The following is an 8173-nucleotide window of genomic DNA, read 5'->3' as shown; positions in this document are numbered from 1 at the left end:
GGGCAAGAGCCCTGAGCCAGGCCTGGGGATTAGTGAATGAGGGGAGAGGCTGAGAGCCAGCCGGCTCCTCCCCACCAGCCGGTGCTGCAGCCCCCAGCAGGGCGAGCAGCTGCCCTGGCCCTTGATTGCCAGGAGTGGAGCTGGCCAGGTCAGTGCCTGGGGTCATTTCTAGAGCCTCCAGAGGGTCCTGATTCTATACACAGAAACATCCTCTTCCACTCTGCTGCCCCTCATTCATTCATTCATTCATTCATTCATTCCACAATTATTTACTGAGTGCCTATGAGAGCTGGGAAAATAGGAACAAAACAGACGGGTCCTACTTCCATTCCAGTGGGGGTAACAAAGAACTGAGTGTAGCAGGGTCCCAGATCAGTCAGACAGATGCACAAGGAATATGCAGGTTTTTTGTTTCCCACACTTGATGTAATCACCCTCCAGTTGCTCACGCCCTGCTGGGAAGCAGGGTCAGGAGTGGTGGAACACAATTTAAACCTGCCCATTTCTGGCACCACCATGCCATTTTGCTTAGAAGGAAAATTTGGAGGAGTTAGTTTCTTTGGGATAAATGCTGTCTCTTCCATCTTTTTCTTGCCTCTGTCTCCAGGACAGTGTCTGAGGGTGAGGGAGGGCAGGGACTACCAGATAACTAGTGGTGGAGTGGGGGGTGGAGGTCACTTGGAGAAACACCGGGTCCCCCCCCCACTGGCCACTGGCCCACGATGACTGGCCTTGCCTCTTCCTGCCTGGACCGCTCAGGTGCTTCCGGTCATCTCTGCGGGGCAGAAACTATCACTGGGCACCCCCATCCCCTTCCCTGGCCACGGGTCCCACCTCGGTGTGGATGAGTTAAATCTTAAATGAACTCATTCATGAGTGGAATGCAGCCCTTATCTTTGAGCACTTCATTCCAACATCTCTGCAGCATCCTGGGAAATCCTGGAAGTGGGACACTGCTCCTTCAGGGACCCTTTTCCCTGGAAGTGGGACACTGCTCCTTCAAGGACCCTTTTCCCAGCCTTGGTGAAACGTTCCAAATTCCTGGCCACCAGGAAGTCCCACACTGGCAGGAAACAGAGCAGGTTTGTTTGCAAATGGAGCCCAGGGCTCCCTGCCAGTTCCCTGAGCAGAGGCCAAGCCAGCCTCTCATGGAGGCCACACAGATCTGGATTCATCGCAGCCATACTTGCTCTTGCCCTCCTTGCCTGAGTCTTCCCACCCTTTCTTTAGTAATCTCGTTCCACCTTCTGAAAAGAGGAGATGACCAGCTCCCAGCTCGGCTCAGAGAAGAAGAAGGGACTCTTCTAGATTCACAGAGCAAGCTGGTGGATCTACAATCCAGTTATTCTGCAATCCCAGCCAACGATCAAGAGAATGAAAGCAGCCATATCTATCACTCTCTGCCAAACGCTGTGCTGAATAATTTCTATATGTCATTTTACTGATGTGTTACAATGGTCCTTCTACACAGGTTCCATTACGGTCCCTAGTTCGTAGAAGAAACTGAGACTTGGAGAGGTTAGAGAGAGCCTAGAACTCTTTCTACTAGATCAGGCATCAGTAAGCTATGTCTCATTGGCCAAACCCAGCTCACCACATGTTTCTGTAAATAAAGTTTTATTGAAACAGAGTGATGTTCCTTTGTTTGCATGTTGTCTGTAGCTGCTTTCGTGCTACAATGGCAGAGTTGAGTAGTTGAGACAGAGACCTCCCTGCCCTGCCCTGGCTCCCTGCCCCCAGCCACAGCTGACTGGATCAAGGGGTGGGTGCCACGCACAGCAGGACAGCAACCTAGGATCTGAATGGCCCGACGCAAAAAGATGACCTACACCAATCACATTCTTCCCTTGGGAATTTGAAATAGGGGAACAGAGAGGCCGAGGCTGTGGGGAGCTCTGGAGGACAAAATGACGCTGGGTGGCTATGCGTAGGGAGGAAAAGGCAGGATTTGAGGACACTTGCTGTGTGAGAGAAGAAAATGGATGAAGGATCCAGATGGAGACAGAATCTATGAAAGAGGGGCCATGCTACCCTAAGAAAACAGGAAAGAGAGCAGCCTTGGTTCCAAAAGGTTTCCCAAGTCCAGCTTCCATTAGAACAACTGCCCTCTTCTTGGGTTAGGAGTTAGAACTTTTTGGTTGCCAATGAAACAAAATCCAACATAAACAGACTTAAACACTAATGGGTATATATCAACTCATATGACAGAGAAGTCCAAAGGTACTTCAGGCTTGGCTTGATCCAACAGCTCAAATGATGTCAAAGGCCAGAGAAATGTAAAAAAATTAATTAAAATCTCCTTACAACTTGCAGCCCGTTGACAGGTACTTCTGATAGGCAGGTGACCTTCCTCAAGGAACTCAACTGCCTTCATATTAATACTTTGCTAGATGCAAAAAGCAGCCTTACCTTGACATTAGCCTGACCTCCAGGATCTTGTAAGTCTTCTTTGAAAATCCCTTTAGAGGGGGACCTGGGTGGCTCAGTCGTTTAACCATCTGACTCTTGATTTTGGCTCAGGTCATGATCTCAGGGTCTGAGATCGAGCCCAGTATTGGGCTCCACACTCAGCAGGGAGTCTGCTTGAGATTCTCTCTCTCCTTCTCCCTCTCTAAAAAAGATTTAAAATAAAAATAAATAAATTAATTAATTAATTAATATCCCTTTGGAAATTTCCCTTATCTCTACCCCCCCAAGATATATGTTAGCAATCATCCTTCAAACACCTGGCCCACAGATATACATCTGAAGGGTCTCATGAATCTTATTTAACAGTGGCTAGCCCCTCAAGGTCCTGGAAGCCTTGTTCCAAATTCCTTAGAGACTTATGCTCTCCCTAATCCCCAATAACTAAAAATTACATAATTAGTCACTCCTCACATCCCAGTACAGCTCTTCTTGTCCATGACTCCTGTCCCTGTGCTATAACAAAACCACCTTTTTTGTACCAAAAATGTCTTAAGAATTCTTTCTTGACTATTGCTCCGGGACCCCAATATCACATCACCCCAATTTCTTACAGTCTCTCTGCCCCACCTTTTGCAATATGGGCTTCATCCTCTGTGCCCTTCCCATCTTAGGCTACTCTAGAGTCTTCACTCACGGTGTCAAGATGGCTGCAGCAATGCCAGACCTCACAGCTTCATTCCAGAACATCTGCAAGTGGAGAGGAGCCCTTTCTGTAGCTCCTTCACATTCTGAAATACAATCTCTCATTACCTATCCCTGAACCCATCATGTTGGCCAGGGGGATGGACTACACGGATTGGATAAGACTTATCAACTGCCATCAGTTTTCCCATCTATAATAACATTTGAGTGCTTATGATGTTCCAGGACCTACCTCACCCTTTACATGTGTTACCATATTTAACCCTCACAAAAGCCATACAAGGAAGTTACTAGAATTATCCTCATTTTACCAATGAAAAAATGAAAGCTCAGAAAGGGTAGACACCTTGCCCAGGGTCACACAGCCATCACTTGGCAGAACTGCTGATTAGCAGCAGAAGCAAAAACTGAAAGGGACCTATGGGATTCTGGAGCCTAAGCTCTCAGACCCCTGCCCTCCCTGTAGGGGGAGGGCATCACTCACCAGCCCCAGCTATTGTCATTCCACATCCCATTGCTATCCTGGTGACCCAAATCCCTTCCTCAGAGGCAACTATTTTGTCCATAGATTCTCAGGCTTCAGACCGAGTTTACTGAAAAGTCCTGCTCCCACCTCTGGGCTCCTCTCGACTCTATTCTCCTCCACCTGATCCGTTTCCATGGAAACTGCTGGGCTACTGCATCCCTTTTATCCTCCATCCCAGGAAGTAAGGCATGCTTTCTGGCACCTGGGTAGCCAGGCCTGACCATTATAAAGACCAAAGAAGCAATATCTGGAAGAAATAGTTCCGGGCAGAGGGAGGAACCGGATCGGGCTTCTGGTTTTCTCTTTGATGTGCTCCAAACTAACACCAGGTGCTCTGAGGAGCCCTGCCAATTATCTGGGCCCAGTGGGTGCTGGCTGCAAAGTTGTCATCTGCTCTCCAGCCTCTCACCACCTCACCGGCAGCAGGCCCCCCTCCCTTCGGGAAGCGACTCTGGGCTCCGAGGCAGAGGGCAAGTCGAGCAAGCCTCCTTGTCGATCCATGGCATCGGGTTGTAGCACTCGGGGTGCAGCTGGTGGGCTGGGGGAGCAAAAAGGAGAATGGCACCCAATTTCCCCCTCCTGGGGAAGGGGGGAGCCAGCCAGCAGCTTGAACTCGTGAGCATCCTGGAAATGGTGGACATGGCATCACTCCTGCGTTGCACACACTGGGGAGGGGGGGCTTGGCACCTGGTCCCCAAGGACTCCATATACCCCGGGAACTGGAAACCACGGGAGCCAGAGTGTTGTCGGTATCCCGCCCCTGCTGGGTCTTGCTTGGGTTGGGTGTTAATCTCTCTGAGCTTTGGTAGCCTTGTCTTTAAAATGGGCATTGCTCAGCCGATAGGCTAGTTGTGAGGCCTAAAACAAACAAGACGTATCGACGCCTTCTATAAAAGCATTTATGGGTACCCTCAGGGTCATCACCCTTATTAGTGCTATAAAATGTGAGAGGGAGGTCCTGGGAGAGTAGCAAAATCTCAGACATCTAAATGAATGACAAGAATCTCCATGCATGGAGATACAGGCATCATCACTGCTTTCAAATACGCTCCTCAAATCTCTTTCCCACCCCTTAGTGATTTCCTGTACTGAGTCCACAGTTTTCTCCTCATGTTTAGTTATTTAAACTTGGTCCAGTCCAGCCTAAAACCCCAGTCCTTTCTCTGATTCAACGCTTCCCATCCCCCCCACTGCAGCCAGACAAGGGCCTCAGCTCCTGCCTAGGCTAAGCGTGACAGGGAGGTGCGGGGCTGGCTCTGAGACACCCCCTCCCCAGGAGAGGAAGGCGAGGAGGAGCTCCTCTCACCTATCTGGTGCCGTGGGCTGGAAGAGCTGGTCTGTGGGGAGTCAGGGGGTCCAGCACAGCGGAGTGAAGCTTTTCCTAGAGCAGTTTTCAGCTCCCACCCTGACCTCCTTCAACAGCAAAGGCTGACCAGCAGTTCTGGCTTCCGCTCCCCACCTTAAACTCCATGTACCTTTCTCAGGAGGCACAGCTACCCCCAAAGGCTGTGGAACAGGGATGGGGTGCAACCCTTCTAGGCGCTGGGTGGGACAGTGTGGGCCTTCAGACAACTTCAAGTCCAAAACAGCACCACTTCTATCTTCACATGGGGCCAAGACTCCAGAATTCTGCTGCCGGACTGGCCGGGCTGGTCAGAGTCCCCTCACGGCAAGCATTCCCTCATGACCTGGAAAGGTCTTCTGGAGACCCCCCAACAAAACTTGGCTTCAGAGGAGCTGCATTCCCCAAAGGCTAACGCTCCCTCCATATACCCCCACCCCCACCCCACAGCCTTCTCTCTATCCAGCCATGGCCTTGGTTGGAAGTGAAGGGCAGGCTTCGTGAGCCCACAGACAGGAGGTGACCAGCTCTGTGGAGCAGCTTTACAAGTGAGGTACTTGGCCCCTTTGCAGAACAAGAAAAATTCCCCCTAACATCCTGTGTTCATATAATAATGACATTTTAGGGGCGGCTGAGTGGCTCAGTCATTAGCTTCTGCCTTCAGCTCGGGTCATGATCCCAGGGTCCTGAGATCAAGCCCCGCATTGGGCTCCTTGCTCAGTGGGGAGCCTGCTTCTCCCTCTCCCTCTGCCTGCTGCTCCATCTACTTGTGCCCTCTCTCTCTGTCAAATAAATAAATACGATCTTTAAAAAAAATAACTACGCTTTAATTAAGCACATACTACTGCCAGGATTCTTGTTAGCTAACTCCATAACTACATTATTTTTGGTCCTTACACTGACTTTGCGTGACCAATATGACTTCTGTTGCCTCTATTTTTTCCTACAGGTCAAAGAAGTTAAAGAGCCTGCTCACGGCCTCAAAACTACTACGTGGGTTTTGAACCTGCAGTTTTCTGACCCCTGAGCAGAGTTTGTAACTCCTGAACACGCCTGCTTCTGCAGTGTTTGGCTTGGGGACACAGGACAAAGGGACTTGGCTTGGGCTTTGCAGCCCTCTGTGTCTGAGATGGGCCCAGGGTTGGGCCTCCCAGAAAGACCCCAATCGTGCATCTAAAACGAACGCTGCAAGGTTGTCCGAAAGCAGAGTTGGAGGTCACTGTGGCCACACTGCAATCATACCCAGGACCTCCCCCAGGCAAGCCAACATCTCCCCCCACACACATCCAACCCCCGTCTCAGCAGCTCTGGAAAGGAGGAAGCAACAGCTTGACTCTCTCTTCCTCACCAGGAAAACCAAAGCAGCAAGGAGGTACTGGCTTTGGTCCTTGGAGAACCAGGGACGAGCTCACTGGCCCCACAGATCTGGGCCAGGGGAGGGGCAGGAGGTGAGACAGAGGAGCCCAGATGACAGTGTCAGAGCTGGAAGGGGCTGAGCCTGGCCTCTGAGGGGCTCCGCAGCACTTCGGTGAAGAGCTTGTGTTTAGACTTCCCTTTGGCCTCCCTCTGGGATGGGCCCCTTCGGGAGCCATCGCTACCCCAAGGGGATGGAGGCTGGCCAAGGAATCTCTTGCCAAGCTAATCACTGCTGATCTCTGGCTCCATGAAGGGCAGTGGGAACATCAATTCATTTAAACCTCAGAACAATCGTAAGAGATAAATACCCACGTTCCCATTTTGCAGAAGAGAACATTTGAGACACAGATAGGTTATATAATCTGCCCAAGGTCACACAACTTATTCTGGGATTCAAACCTGATTCTTGACTGTCCACCCTTAACCACTGAGCAGTGCATTCCGCCCCCCCCCCCCAAACAGTGCAAGAGAAACCCGGCAGCTCCAGCTCCAGTGAATTTCCCAGCCCAGGGCTCTTCTCTGGCACAAGGGGGAGGGGAATGCATTCGGGCTTCTGGCTTTTTAGGACTCCTTCTCTCCCCTAGTGTGTTCCTGCCAGAAACTCTAAACACATTTGCTCTAAGCAAAATCAAGTGGTTTTGGAGCCTTTGCTCTGTACTGCCCCTTTGAGTCTCGCTCTAGGCTTGTCCCTCCCTCTGAGGGACAACCTTCCCCCTCTGTCTCCTGCCGGCTCTTCTGCCCCAGCGACCTTCTTTTGATTCTCACTCACCTCCTTCCCTTTCGCTCTCCCTTCAGAAGGCAGTTCAGCTAACACTCATTAGCACGTGTTAATGAGCATCAATTCATTTCTCAGCCGCTCTGCAGGAGAGGGGAGAAAGGAGGGCTGCTCCTGGGGTAATGGGTGCACATGGCCTGGAGCTCCTGGAGAGAACGGGGAGGGAGCCCAGAGACCAGCTTGGGGAGGGCAGTCGGCTGTCCTCAGGACTGTGCCCTCAGCAGCTACTTCTGTTTTCTCTGAGACCAGCACTGAACATTCCTAGGTCAGCAGTGGATGTTCTCTGACCACTGGTGGAAACAGAGTCCCATGATGTCCTTCAGTGGGTGCGGTTAAGCCCCGGTAGGGGAGGTAGTTCAGGCACTCCTTGAACAACTGTCTAAAAGCCCCCAGAGCCCAACCAGGGTAAGGCAGGTAACGAGACCACAGAGGGACATAGTCAGGGGAGGGCAACTACCAAGACCCAAGGGGACCATGGAAGCCCCTCCTCCACTCCATTTGGACCCTCCCCGGGTGTCTCTGATACCAGCCGCACCCCCCCCAACAAAGCCTGGAGAACTCTTAGCTTCTCCCTAAGTATGGGCTGCACTGAGGGACCATGAGAGCATGGGGAAGAGCTGGATTCAAATCCTAGCTCGGCCCCTCGTTGCTGGGCAAGTCAAGTCATCATTTGAAATCTCAAGTCCCCTCCTCAGAAAAGTGGTCCCTGTTCTTCCTGCTGTGGAAGGCTCAGACGAGAGGAGGCCTGAGAGGGACCTAGTGAACCGCGAAGTGCAGGTGCTAACTACCTGTCAAGCTCGTATTATTATTACTATTCCTGGCGTTGCTGTTACTAGTGTAATTACTACTGCCCCTGCTAGTAACAATACCGGGTGGCTGCGCTCGCGAAGGTCAGAGAGGCAAAAGCAGCCTCCCGCCATCTCCGCACCCAGGGGCGTCTGCTTCCCTGCCCGCGCGCCAAGCGGTCTCCGTGCCCACCTGTGCCCCCCTCCCCGGCGCCCCC

The sequence above is a fragment of the Ailuropoda melanoleuca genome, chromosome 12 (genome assembly GCF_002007445.2).
Source record: "Ailuropoda melanoleuca isolate Jingjing chromosome 12, ASM200744v2, whole genome shotgun sequence".
Taxonomy (NCBI): domain Eukaryota; kingdom Metazoa; phylum Chordata; class Mammalia; order Carnivora; family Ursidae; genus Ailuropoda; species Ailuropoda melanoleuca.
The sequence above is the reverse complement of the archived record's forward strand: the minus strand, read 5'-3'. Positions refer to the sequence as shown.